Genomic DNA, 13,837 nt, shown 5'->3' on the forward strand with positions numbered 1-13,837 from the left:
GCACCACCACCTTGCGCCTCCAAAGAGCAGGCATAACAATGAGAAATATTTAAATTTCTCCTTGTTTTTTTACTCTTTTTATGTGTCCTGCCCAAATAGAAAGAGAAAAACACCTCTCTGGATTGCTTTTGTGCAGGAAAGTGGCCCTTGCTGCACAAAAACAATCCTGCATGCAATGCAGAAATCCTTGCACCATGGCGGAAGGGTGCATGCATTGGCATTACGCAGCCCATTCCTGTCCTTTCCACCAGCGCTGGTGGAAAGGACGGGAATGCACTGTATTGCACAAATACAGTGCATTTCTGCCCTTTCACATTTGATTAGGGCGGCGCAGCAAGAAGACTTGTGCGGCTGCCCTGCGCCAATTCTCCATAAATAAGCCCCACAGTGAACAATGAGACAGCATGCGAGACAAAATAAACCTTTGGACATCAACATAGTCACCCCACCAACCATATGAGGCAACATAAAACTGTTGGCATGGAAGCCATGAAAGAGCAACATTAACACACAGTGGATATAATGAAGGAGAGCTTATTATTGTGCAGTTCAGGATTCACGAAAGGTAGATTAATAGCATCCTTCATGTTTAGCCTTGTAAAAAATTTACTTTTGCATCCGTTGCGTAATAAAACAACTATGTAAGCACGCACTTGTATTAGTAATGTCATGGACTGCAGACTCAGCAGATGGAGAGATATCAAGTACTAGCGTTAACAGTTGGAAAGGCAAGTAAACAATCCGCTAGGCCAGTACCCCAATCTACCTGACTTGGCATCATCACTAACCAACATAAGCCCTAAAGTGTTTGAGTGCCAAGTCCACATTTAGCAATGAGAGTTCTATTGTTTTATTTGCACATTCATGATATTTTCTGATTTTTGTACACTTATTTTAATGTTATTCCTGCATGTTTTATTCCTACTTGCCTTGAACACGTTATACATAATAAATAAATAAATTAAATACAAAAAAAACCTAAATACAAATTGTTTGTGGAAATGCAGTAAATATCTGCAATGATATAACCTCCCAAAAGAAATGGCAACACGTAATGTGTTCTCAGGGTGAGGTAAGGAACCACATGAATGTAAAATGCCTTCAAAATTCTATGTGTAGGTTTTTTGCTCATGAACAGTAATTCTGGAAGACAACGAAACACCCACCTGCTACTCCACACAGTGACACCTTCACATTTAAAAAAAACATGCCTTCAAATTCACTCATCCTGTGTGATGTGCTGAGTAACCACACGTCGTGAGGGACACTGCCAATGTGCTGGCATTTTAGACCGTGCATTGGCTTTTTACCCAACAGAGCTTTGCGTTCTGTAATTTTAATGTATGATTTTAACACTAATAGTATTGAGTTAACCATCCCAGTATGCAAAGTCCAGTCACCAAGTTAGTGACATGGTGGAACCACTTAAGAGGTATGACAGACCTCCAGGCCACAAGCATCGCCATGTCGGGCAATCTATGCTCGATTCTCTGTAAAAAAATAAACAAAATTCTAAGCATGCTTTTTAAGTTCACACCATCTCGCCTCGCATTGTTGTACCTCTAAGGAGCATGAGGCCCGGCAACCGAGATGAGGAAAACAACACGTTCTGTGAACCTCCATATTCATAATTTTTCTAATTTAACGACTTTTCCTCTCCACCTCCTCTGCTCACCGTTTCTTTCCAGTCGTCGAAAAAAAAAGATAGTCCATATTTAATGTGATGCTGCCCATTGGAGGAGTTCGGAGCTAATAATATGCTGTCACGAGGCCACGGAAAGGTGGAGAGTGCTTAAGAACGAGTACACCAGTGGAAACGGGAAGAGAACAAAACAGACAAACGTCAAAAACTGGAAATAAATGCACGCACACATAAAAAAAAAGAATAATGAAAAGCACGTTTTTTCAACTTTATTGAGAGTTCGATAAGTTGTTTGCAGGGGGTAATAAAGACTGACTGACTCTGTATTCCAGTTCTTCAAGGTCTGAGAGAGTTTGCTGCACAGCTGTCTCCGAAATGCAGGAGTTGGACCCTGTAGTGTAAACACGAATCGAAAGACCTTAAGTGTGCTCTACAGATCCTAAAGCAATCTAATGCTGGGCACCCTAAAGCTGTTCTCATTAGTCCTGAAGCATCAGGGCCAATGAGAACCATCGAGCACCGAGCACTAGGATTGGCTTATATGGCTTTCAAGCTAATCCTAGGTAGCTTTGAAGAGTGAAGAACAAACCAACATTGGTTGGAAAGCACAACATCATTGGCCGTCATCTAAAATCATCAAAATTACGGACAAATGGCGTCCGTTAAAGATATTATCACGGACAACGGACAGGAGGTGAAAATTACGGACTGTCCGTGCAATTTACGGACGGTTGGTCACCCTATTTCACGTCCCCTCCACCGCGGATTCCCTCTCGCTCCTCCTCATGCTCCCGAGCTTTTCCAAACCTCACCGGAGCACCCATACCCGCTCTCATCCCCACTTGGCCGTCCTCTCTGACACGTTCAGAGGACACCTTTACCGCTTGGCTTCGGCCACATCTCTTGAGCCTCCCTGTTGCTTACGCATCATCTGTTTACCTTCGCTCATGTTGGCCCCATTGTGCCCATGCTCCATTGTGCTAGCCCTTGTCCAGCATGGCTACTTTTTGCTCATGCCCCACCTTTCTAGTCTCTGCCCGTGCACACCCTTCTGCCTCCTTTTCATTTCCCATACTTGTCTCTCGCTCCGCCGCCCCACCACTCATTCCCCACCCATTACACTTTCTTGGCCCTCATTGCACTCTTTTTAGGTCTCGCCTGAGACAGCGCTTTAGCGCTGCACTGGCGAGACTTATAGTAAGCACTTTTGGAAGTGCAAACGAGTGCTTTCAGGCCGCCAACTACTGTGCATGTGTGCCGGGCGCGCGCACCATTTGGCAGCCTGAAAGCACTCGTTGTCTTTCACTTTCGCGGCCGCTCGGCCGCTTTGATGTTTTATCGTGATCGCGATGCTTATCTTTAGATGTTTGTCCTTGTGTTTTATCTTTATAGCTGTGCTCTGCGAGTAGGCAGTGCCCTGGAGAGTGCAGTGCCCTGCGTGGCACCCTGCTGGCACACCTCTCCTAGTTCTCTATTCCGCCTGCATTTTACTTTCAATCGTATTTGCTTTTCCACGGACTACAGTAAGCGAGCAGTAGGTACACGTGCAGACCGAGGTGCAAGTACCTTTTGGTTAACTATTATGTTTTTCGTATTACGCGTTTGCCTTAAACAATGGCGGACGTGCTTTTTATTTCTCCCCTTATACTCCCCCCCCCCCCCCCCCCCCCCCCGTCGTCCTCCCCACCGCTACCCGCCCCCTTTTCAGTGCTGGTTTACTTTATTTCGGAGCGCAGCGCCAGATTTAGGGTCACCACGCTCCGTTTATTTATTTAACTTTTTTTAGAGTGCTTGTTAACTCCTGTCCTGAAGCTGTTGGGCTGTCACTTGTACCTTCGCTCCCACCACTGGCCACGGAAGTAGAATAGCCCCCCTGCTGCCTGCAGTGGTAGTTGTCAGTCTGTGCCACTGCTCCGTCACAAAGCTACAAGTGAAAGAAAGTATTCATGGGGCACATTGTAGCCACTCCCGTGGCTCACCCGCCACTTTTATTCTCATTTGGATCACTATCTTCAGTGTGCTATCCGTCCCGAAGTGCTGCAAGCAGCTGAGCGCTTATCTCGTACATTGGCTTAACACATAAATTGTTCTCGGTGCGAATGGTTGATCACACGTCCCATGTAGGATGTTGCCGAAAAAATGCTATAGTGCGCAGCTCTCTTTTAACCTGGCTTAAAGTGTTACAATCGACCCATACAAGGAAAACTAAGCCACATTCTTAAATTTTAAGTATCAGTAGAGGGCCTTGTATACATCTCCCTCTTGCTCTGACGTTTTTTGCAACAGGAACTGACACCAAGATCAATAAGCCATATCATTTATTTCAGCTTTAAGGAGTTGCCTTATAATGAAGTATTATCCAGAGTGTGGCTGCAAGTATTTTAACGTGTTGGAGCGAGGTCTTGTACAATTTTAGCTTTCCTCCGGTCTCCGGAGACTTAAATGACAATCCGACGCTATTCAGCCCCTGCTGTTAGAACGCTGAATTTTATATTGTTTATTAATTCAGTTTTAATAATGACGTATGGAACTTCTCTAAGTTGCTATGGTTTTCAATATTTTGTTTCAGAAAAACGAAATGGTTTTAATTAACTGAAACAAACTTACTAATCAAACTGTTAGAATTGCGCTCGTCGTGCCTTACTCTTTTTCGGAGAGTTCCAGTGGCAGAATGTAATGCTTCCAGCACCGGGGACCTTTTATTACTAACAAGGCAGTGTGAAAAGAAAAACAATCACCGTTGAATACCTGCCAAGCTCTGACCTAACGATGATAATGTAGTAATTCATGATCATATATATTTTTTTGGTAGTGTGGGTGCAGAAGGATTTCTTTTAGCCTTACTGTGCTTGTTTTTTTTTTAAACTTAAAGCGCGAGGCGCGCGTGCGGCCAATGCTTGTTATTTTTGCCTCAAACTGCAGGACGCATTAGGAACTCTGCAGCAGGTGCTTTTCAATGAAGTTCTAAACACGGCGCCCGCTTTCCCCATCCCCCAAACTGAGCAGGGCCGATGGTGCACACTGTGCGTGTGGGAGCCGTTTGGTCCAGGTGTAGGGAATTGGAAGCCTCAAGTGCTGTGGGGGCTGGGGCCGCAACGGACGCTGTGATATAAAATGCCGGGTTTGCTCAACACTAGTTTTTTTTTTTTAAATAGCTTGAGGCATTTTGAATGTTTATGCAGTGTGCTCGTTCCACTTTCACTATTTAGAAAGGTGAATTTCCCAATTTATTACAAAACACAATCTCACTTTCTCCCGCCAAATCTACTTCTTGGGTATTCTAAACGGGTGGCATGCAAAACGTACTTTGACTGGTGAGAATATCGCAGTTTGAACATGGCGCACCATGAAATAGCAACCCGAGGCCTTGCTGTCTTTGTTGAGAAGAGTGCGCCTTTCTCTTTGAATTGCTTCAGCTCTAATGGAAGTGACAAGTTCTTGACTCTGTCTACACTCTTGGCGCCATGTTGCTTTGGTCTGAAGGGATTGATGACGTGGCTTTGATGGACTCCAGCCTGCTTCTTCGCACTTGGCAGTGTGATTGGCGTTAGCTCTGTATGTTGTGAATAGCAGCCACTGTCTTCAGCACTGCGAGCGAGACAGCAGCTTCCACTTCAAAGGAAGGTGACACAAAATGCACCTCCTTTTTAAAAGGGGTATTTGAGGGGGAGTTAGAAGACACAGGGGACTCGCCTCTTTGAGACACCAGGCTTAGACTGACCCCCACTGTGCCATCTGCTTGCATCAAATAAACAGAAAAAACATGCTCCCAAAACTACACATTGACTTCAGGTTGGTTAGAATTTTCTTTTAGGACCGAATGCATACGTATTTTTGTTTTCTCAAACTAAAGAATAATAAGCTATATAATATTTCTAAATGCACCTAGTAGCTGCAGAATTACCCAAAATTAGATAATGTTTCTCAGACAGAAATGTCAGGTCACCCAGTAAAATTCCGAACCCTTTTTCTCATCTGAGCATCAGCAGTCGTTTTTAGGTCGAGCCTAGAACAGCGCATGCGCTGCTGCTCGAATTTTTGTAAGGGGATTTTCAAAGTGCTGCAGCCGCTGGCCTAAAGCCTGCGTGCATGTGCGTGTGAACGCGCGCAGCCGCCATATGTCTCCGTCACGGGTACTTCCTGAAGGCGCTTTTGCTATAATCGGGCACCGGCGCTTTACTTTTAATGTTAACAAGCATTTGCAATGCAATAGGTCTCGCATTTACGTGAGTTTAAGTTATTGCCATTGTAAATAAAAATGCCTTTTTTTTTTTTTTTAAACGGAAACAAAAATAAAAGGCATTGTCATTTGCACTGTCAATAGCTCAAACTCACGTAAATGCGAGACCTATTGCATTGCAAATGCTTGTTTCATAGACTTAGCGCTCACAGGCCCTAATCAAGGCGGCCCCCGCGCTGAACATTGGCCACCGTACAGGTCCGAACCTACATGAATGCTTACTCATGGTACGTACAGGCATCATATTTCCAACTATGTGTGCAGTAGCTGTGGGAGGGTCAGCGTCTAAGATTTAGAAGTCGTCACTTTTTTAATACATGTTATATACTGGCGCAAACATTTTATTTTTAATTTTGAGATTTATACCATGGCGGGACTGAGGGCATTGACCTATCCAGATACGACACCATCTATCAGAATTAACAATTGAACCAACTTGTGCTATGTAGACTACACATCTGTGTTTTTTAAATATTTTGTGACTTGGGTTTTCATCAATTTGAAGTTAGAATGTATGCACTTTTTAGCTATGGTGTTTTCAGTGATTTTGCAGGTATATTTATGCCTTCATTGCACTTGCACTATTACTCTGGAACCAGGAATCGGTAACAGCGCACCACTGTTCCCCAACACCACGGCTCCAATCACTGTTTTCCGTTGTTTTTTTTTTTTTAGCAACGGCTCATTTAGCATGCATTTGTTGCTGGGCTAGGCGCTTTGACTTCTATTGATACGCTATCATTGCTTTTTATATATATATATATATATTTATTATTTCATGCCATGTAGACACTGCATTAACATTGGAGTAATTTGCGCCTTCTGATTTGGGAGCTCCACTGATATTATGCTATCATGTATACATTCTTACAGTCAGTGTTTTTAGTGATTTCGCGACTTATTCATGTCTTCAGTGTATCTGCACCATTGCCCTAGAACCAGGAATCTGCAATAGCGCACCCGTTTCGCCTTCACCCTGGCTCCAGCCCTGTTCACAACTTCTTCCCCTTTCCTTTATTCACTGTTCACTCAGCATATAATTGTTACTCTTTCACCAGACCCCCCCTTCCCCCATCCAACACATTTTCTTCCTTCCCCATATCACTGTTACTTTTCCTTACTCACCTCTGTGTCACAAAACGTATGTGACACACACGTGCATATGGTTATTCTGTGCACACCCTTATATGTCTCATTATAACTTACAGCCCTGAAGAAGTTCATTTAATGAACGAAACGCGTTGGCTGGCAAACCATTTCTTGGAAAATAAAAAAGATTTACTGTACATCAAGACTCATTGACTATTTGACTACCACGGTCATAACAACGAGCAGTCCACCACTCCACCAATCTTATTCTCTCAGTTCTCTGCACAGCAGTTGGCACTCAACGACGGCGAGTGCTGGAGTTGGGTTTTTTGCACGCTCACCCTGCATTTGACCACTAGTTTACAACAAGGAAACAACATAGGTGAGTGCGGTCACTGTGTCCGCCGTTGTCTGGAACCATAATTTTAGATTAGTAGAGTGTGTCTAGAAATAAATACATATATATTTGATTATATATACCTGTGTGGTGTCCTTTCATTTGGTAATTCAAGAGATTATAAGGTAAAACAAGCTGCTTTACATTCCTCTGAGACTTAGCCTGGAGGCTGCTCTCCACAGCTACCACTAGGATAGCTTTCTTTAAAAGGTTGTCTTAAACCTATCTACCATAAGAGTCGAATTGGGCTGGTGCAAGGTGGCCACTCTAACTAGTGACCAGCATATGCCAGGCCAACTTCTCACAGTGATATCAAAAAATTCAGGGAGTTATGGTCGAAGAAAGAAAAGGTCAAGGTAAACCAAAAGGGAGAAGGGTCAAAAGAGGCAGAGAAATGAAAGGTGGGGGTTACAGTAAAGGGATTCCCCTTATGAAGTATAGGGAAGAGCTTATATACATGTCCCATGGTCTCGATCAGACCTCTTCCGTTTCACAAACAGTCTTTCAAAGCAGAGAGCGAATACTAATAAATGGTACACTCGGCTGAAATGGAACGTGACTATTTCCAAAGTCCTGTGGGAAGACTTGGACATGTTATTTGAGGTGGCAGTCCCACAGGATCTGTGGGTAGAGTTTAAGAGGGCAGTCGATAGGCCTTCACAAGAACCACCTCAATTGGCACTGACAAATGCCACTACACCTATTCTTGAAACCAAATACAATGTGGTTATAAAGCACCTGGAAAAAAAAGGTTCCCCAAAAGGAGATGAATTGCCCTAAGATTGTCTGAACTTCCCAAGAGCCGAAGGAATCAGTGCATGTTTACTTTGAGAGTTTGATCCAGGTGTGTCGACAGCACAGTGGGATGAATGACTCACACAGAGAAAATATGGGACGGGTTCTAGCATCCTTTTTGCAGGGTCTAAGGCCAGAGATTAACAGCCGAATCACCCAAGGTGTCCTTTGTTGGCAGAGCCAAGTCAGTTGACGAGATCTTACAGTACCCAAAATACTGCAATGGACTGTTTTGGAGCCTCCGAGGTGTTGCTGTCACTTATTTTCGCTGCTTCCGTTTCAGTGGTAGACGCTGCCAGATGTTGCATCCTGGGTGAGAACGTGTGAGAGTGAGGAGGAGGGACACGCGCTGCTCTTCGCTGCTCTTCGCTGCTCTTCGTTGTTTTTCCTGTTACCTTGTATCGCCCACCTGCCTCGCAAAGTCCCGTAAAGAGCTCTGCTACTTTCAGGGGAGTTTCCTGTTGCCCTCATAGCTTATAAGCCGACAGCTACGGTGAGGAGTGAAAGAGTGGGAGTCAGGAGCATGAGCAGGAGGCATTGAGGCACTGAGAGGAACTGAGACGCTGTGGACCTGTGCTTCTCGGGCAGCAATTCCCAGCACTTGCCAGCTGAAGGCACCGACCTCTCCACTGCTGCTTCCCTCATGTGGCTCGGAAAGTCATAATAACTTATACCAGACGCGGCTAGTGATTGTGGGCACGGTTGCGGGCGCTGTGAGGCAGAATCTCTCCCTCTTAAGAGAGTCTGTGGAGCCTGTGGAGAAAGTAGAGCAATTGCAGAGGAGCAGAGAACCAGACTCCCTATCCATCACATCTCCTGCCTGCCCACCTGCCTGCCCACCTGCTTGCTTGCTTATCAGCCCGCCTGCCTGCCCGCTTAGAGCCAGTGCCAGTGACCCAAAAAAACCCCAGTGGGAGTACATTAGGCTATAATAGGGTATTTTGTAATGCCATCCAGGTGCTTGTGCTCAAACTCAACAGTAGAATCAGTTACAGGACGGTCAGGGCCATCTGCAAGCTCAGCAAGTCGCTCCACGAACCACCATAGTCCCCTTAAACTCCCAAAAACTATCCGGCGAAGGAGAAAAAGTGAACACTTCTCACATCTGAAAACGTACCCATCGGTGATGTCAATGCTCACTAAGGGTGTAAGGTGCTCCAAACATGGTAAGGGGGCAAAGGAAGAGGAAAAGGAGGTCCAGGAAGTCCAGGAGATGGACACCCATGTAAAATCGGAGAATGAGAAGGGCGTTCAGTCCGCTCACCCAGAGGTTAAAGCAGCCCTTTATCCCGCCGTAATTATTCATCATCAGAACAAAGGCGAAAACATTCAGTTGTCGACATGTACACAGCCACTTGGTGGAATTGTTTTACAAACAGGAGAGGAGGAAAGTAAGAGGGAACCAGATCTAGCTGAGAGCAAAGTAGAAGTCCTTCCGAATGAGAACTTGAACAGAAAGGAATTATCACCAATATCACCATTGGCAGGGTTGGTATCTCTGTTTGATTATCCTCAAGCCACTCCAAGAAGTATTATCAAATGTAATTCTGGTCCTTCTCTGATGAATTTGTGTGAGCAGGTGTTACAGGTGTCACAGGTTATAGATTGTAGGCCTGCACTGGCGAAATTGGAAGACTATACTCTACCGGACATTGCTATTCCACTGGAAAAAAACAAAGAACTGGAGGCGCACTCGAGAAAAACAAGCACCAAGGATTTGGACCTGGAATTAAGAGTTTCTCTGGTTTTATTAGCTGGTCGATCACATATGCCCACCCTGTATAGTAGTACCCCCACTAGTTTTTCATATGTTCATTTATTAGAATTGTCCGATGTAGGGACATCAGCAGCATTTTTGGATAAGGGGGCAGATAATATCTTGAACTCAGTCAAGAATATACCGGGGGTACTATAGAGATTTTTTTATGCATTGGAGAGAATTCTCTTTGCAATTCTATCTTTGTTAGAAAAAAGCATGGTAAATTCTAATCATATATTGGAAGTTCTCTCTCTTATATTAATGGGGAAATAAAGTAGCAAAGGTCCCTAATGTAGCTTGTCGCTTATGTCAGACATGTAACGGGGTGTCTAAAAGGGGAATTAAGATAGAGGATCGGGAAGCGAAGGAGGATTCTATAGCTGCACCGCCCAGAGGTAGCCCCCTGGTAAGTTAATCCCCAGCTAAGCAAAATATAGAGAGTGCCCAGCCTACTATTCAAGGGGGGAAATTAAATTTAAAAGTAACCCCGGTTACGCCCCCATTACAGGTAAACCCATTTAAAAAAGAAGTATCTTAACCAACTCACGCTTGACAGGTCCTCCGAGTAAATTACAGCTAACTGAAGAGTCTGCTAATACTTTAGTCACTGCACCCTTAGGGGAGGTCCCTGCACTGAGAGACCGTAATACCCGACTTGGTCGGAGGGGAAAGAAGAGGAACATGATTCGACATATCCCAAAACGGAAACAGAAAAAATTGCGGTTTACTTCCGTAATTGAGTTGTCAAATAGTACAAAATCTCCACCAAGTAGAAAGGTTCCCGTGATGTTGGGGCAATCTACATTGAATGTGGGTCATAAAGCAGTGCCAGATAACAGTAATCAGCCGACCTGCTCGAACTCTGTGCTGATTAACCTGCGGAGCCAAGAGGGTCAGGAAGAAAGTGGGACTCCCAAAGTCAATATGGGTGACATTGAGAATCAGAGTCTTCCCCACAACATTAATTTAGCTAATTATGAAATAAGTAGAGACCCTACACCAGGTAACGTATTGGCAAACTCACACATCCCCGTATTAGAACAGGGCTTAGTTCTCGGAGGTGCCCTTCTTCTTCTTTGTGGATGGGATACTTTCCCAGTACGGTTTGATCCCGGACAGGGGAAAGTTGGGGGGGGGGGACTTAATCACAGTTTGTAGCAGTAAGAGGGTTCTGTTAGAGAGGGGACCGGTCTTGGGGCAGATTGGTAAAATGCCCATAAGGCATACAGGGCCGGGTGTCGGGCAGGTGAACAGGACTCTGCTCTTTGTTTCCCTGTTCGAAACTGACTCAATGTTACTGAATAGAAGTGCTTCTTCTTCAGTTGCTATCAGAAATAAAGGACTTGGGACAGGTAACAAGCGAAGACCTTGAGTTGGTCTACTTAGATCTGAGGAGTGCCCCTTTAAGTACTAGAGTCACATTTACGTCAGGGGTAGTTTCAATGTTAGTACTAGCTAATGTAGATTTGTTTAGGAAGAGAGGTATAGACGTGCTCTCTCGTGTGAACCCGTGTCCAATTTTGTTTGAAAGCTTAAGAAAGACCCATCAGGTGCAAGGTAGCGGGTCTTCCACTCCTGTGGGCGTTATAATCCCTATTAACCCTAAAGACATTGAAATAACAGTAGGGAGAAATCTAGGAAACAGAGAAATTAACATTATAGATCCCGAATTTCAAAGGCCCAGTAGTCCCATTGTGGAGGATAAGATGGCCCAGTGGAGCTGGGTGGCCGGTACCCTGAATGGGTCAAGAGTAACAGTAAAAATGCCCATATTGCGGGGGTAGCCAATTGGGAAGAATCCTAGCCTGGAATTTAGTGGGGGTTGGAAAAACTAACTGTAAGCTTAAATCGTTATTAGGATATGATCCTAAAATAATTTGCCTTCAGGAAACCTGGAAGGATGGGGATTTTCATTTTGAGAATTTTTATGTGTATTGTTGCGCAGCAAAAACATCTGTAAAAGGACGTGCTAGTGGTGGTTTAGCTATTTTACTTAGCTGCACCATGAGATGGGATCCTGTGATTTACATTCATCCCTCAAAGTGTTGTATGGGAGTGAAGTTGAGGATTGGTGAAGATAACTCAGGGCAAGCAGTTTTCCCTTTACTGGTAAACGTGTATATTCCCCTAGGGAGAGCATTGAACTCATTGGTTGATTCAATCTGTTCTTATGTGCAAAGGATAAGTAACATTGAAGAAAGCACACGGATTATGATGGTGGGTGACTTTAATGCCAAATTATCCAACGGTGCAGTCATGTCTTTATCAAACCTTGAATTGGAGGAAGTATGGTCCATTCCAGATTCTGTATTATCCGATCATTTAAGATCAGATAAAGGAGGCCTGTTACTTCAGCATAATTTGAGAACCTTCGACCTAGTAATGTTAAATGGCAGATTTCCAGAGGATTCCCCAGCCTCTTATACTTATCCGGGCACATATGGTTACTCATCAATTGATTACATGGTGGTATCTTACCAAATTTTTAGTGTATGTACACAATTTAAGGTATTTGCTACAAGTATGAGTGACCATAGTATTTTGGCTGTTAATGTAGATATAGAAATCAAGAAGCCCGAACTCTGGAATCACAGGGATGAAAAGGTTTTAAATAATCGCAGTAATGGGCGCACTTGCTGGTCAAATAATAATTTGCTCCCAAATTTTAAGAGAGTCTTTGAAAATACTGCTTTTATTTGTACTCAAGAAACCCCTATTGACAGGGTTGAGAGAATCTTGGCTGCAATAAGAACTTTTGGAAGAAAAAAGTAAGTTGGCAGTTTTGTACCATTAGTAATTATATCATGGGAAATTAAAAAATTGAATCGGGAAATTAATGCTTTAATTAAAGAACAATCTAGGCTGTTTACGATACCAAGGCAAAGGGAAATTAACAGATTGAAACAAGTACGGAAAAATAAAACGGTATTGGAACGTAGAAGGGTCGAAGACTCAAATTGGGTTAAACTTCGAGAGGTTGCTCAATCTGGCAACACCTGGAAATATTGGGCGCTGATAGCAAAACTTTGCGATGGGAGAGAGAAGTCAAAGCCTATTTTGATTCCAGAAGCAGAATGGTCTATGTATATTTCCCAGCTGTATGCTTTAAATTCTGCAGTTGAATGGAATCAAGATGTTAGCTCGGCCCTGTCCGTGGGGAGCGAATATGGTTCACCATCATGCTCTGAAATAGAGGGTTACATTAAAGGGGCTAGATACTCTAGTGCGATGGGTCCAGATGATGTACCAATAGCCATAATAAAACAGCATGGTGAAGCGTGGGAGAAATTTTTGCATCTACCATTTGACCATTGTTATACCCATGGTGACATCCCACAATCTTGGAAGGGAAGTATAATTGCTCCACTATACAAAAAGGGTCCAAAAAAATCCCCTGCCAGTTTTAGACAGATCTCTCTCCTGGATGCAACTGGGAAACTATTTGCGAAGAGCATCCTTACCCATCTGCAAGATTGGGCATTTGGAAATAATCTTATTCCCTTAGAACAAACAGGATTTTGCAAAAATAGTGGTACCTTGGACAATATCATCATCTCGCAAACTTTAACCGAAAAATACCCAGTGAGCTGGGGAATGCCGTTAAATGCAGCTTTTATAGATTTCTCTACGGCATTCGACCGGGTAGATCAGGGGACGTTGTGGAGAAAATTGGACACCATGGTGATACCAGGGAATCTATCACAATTGGTTATTGCTCTTCACACCTCGACTTGGACGCAGGTTTTATTAGGGGGTACACAGGGCCTCTCGAGAAAAATAGAAACTAATAACCGGTTGAAGCAAGGGTATCTTCTGGCCCCTCTTCTTTTTTCTATTTACAGTAATGATTTGCCAAGAAGAGTTGGGCTCAGCGAAGGGGATTTCCCTAAATTAGGAAATTTAAAGCTGAGCTGG

This window comes from Triturus cristatus, chromosome 10 (assembly GCF_964204655.1).
Source record: "Triturus cristatus chromosome 10, aTriCri1.1, whole genome shotgun sequence".
Taxonomy (NCBI): domain Eukaryota; kingdom Metazoa; phylum Chordata; class Amphibia; order Caudata; family Salamandridae; genus Triturus; species Triturus cristatus.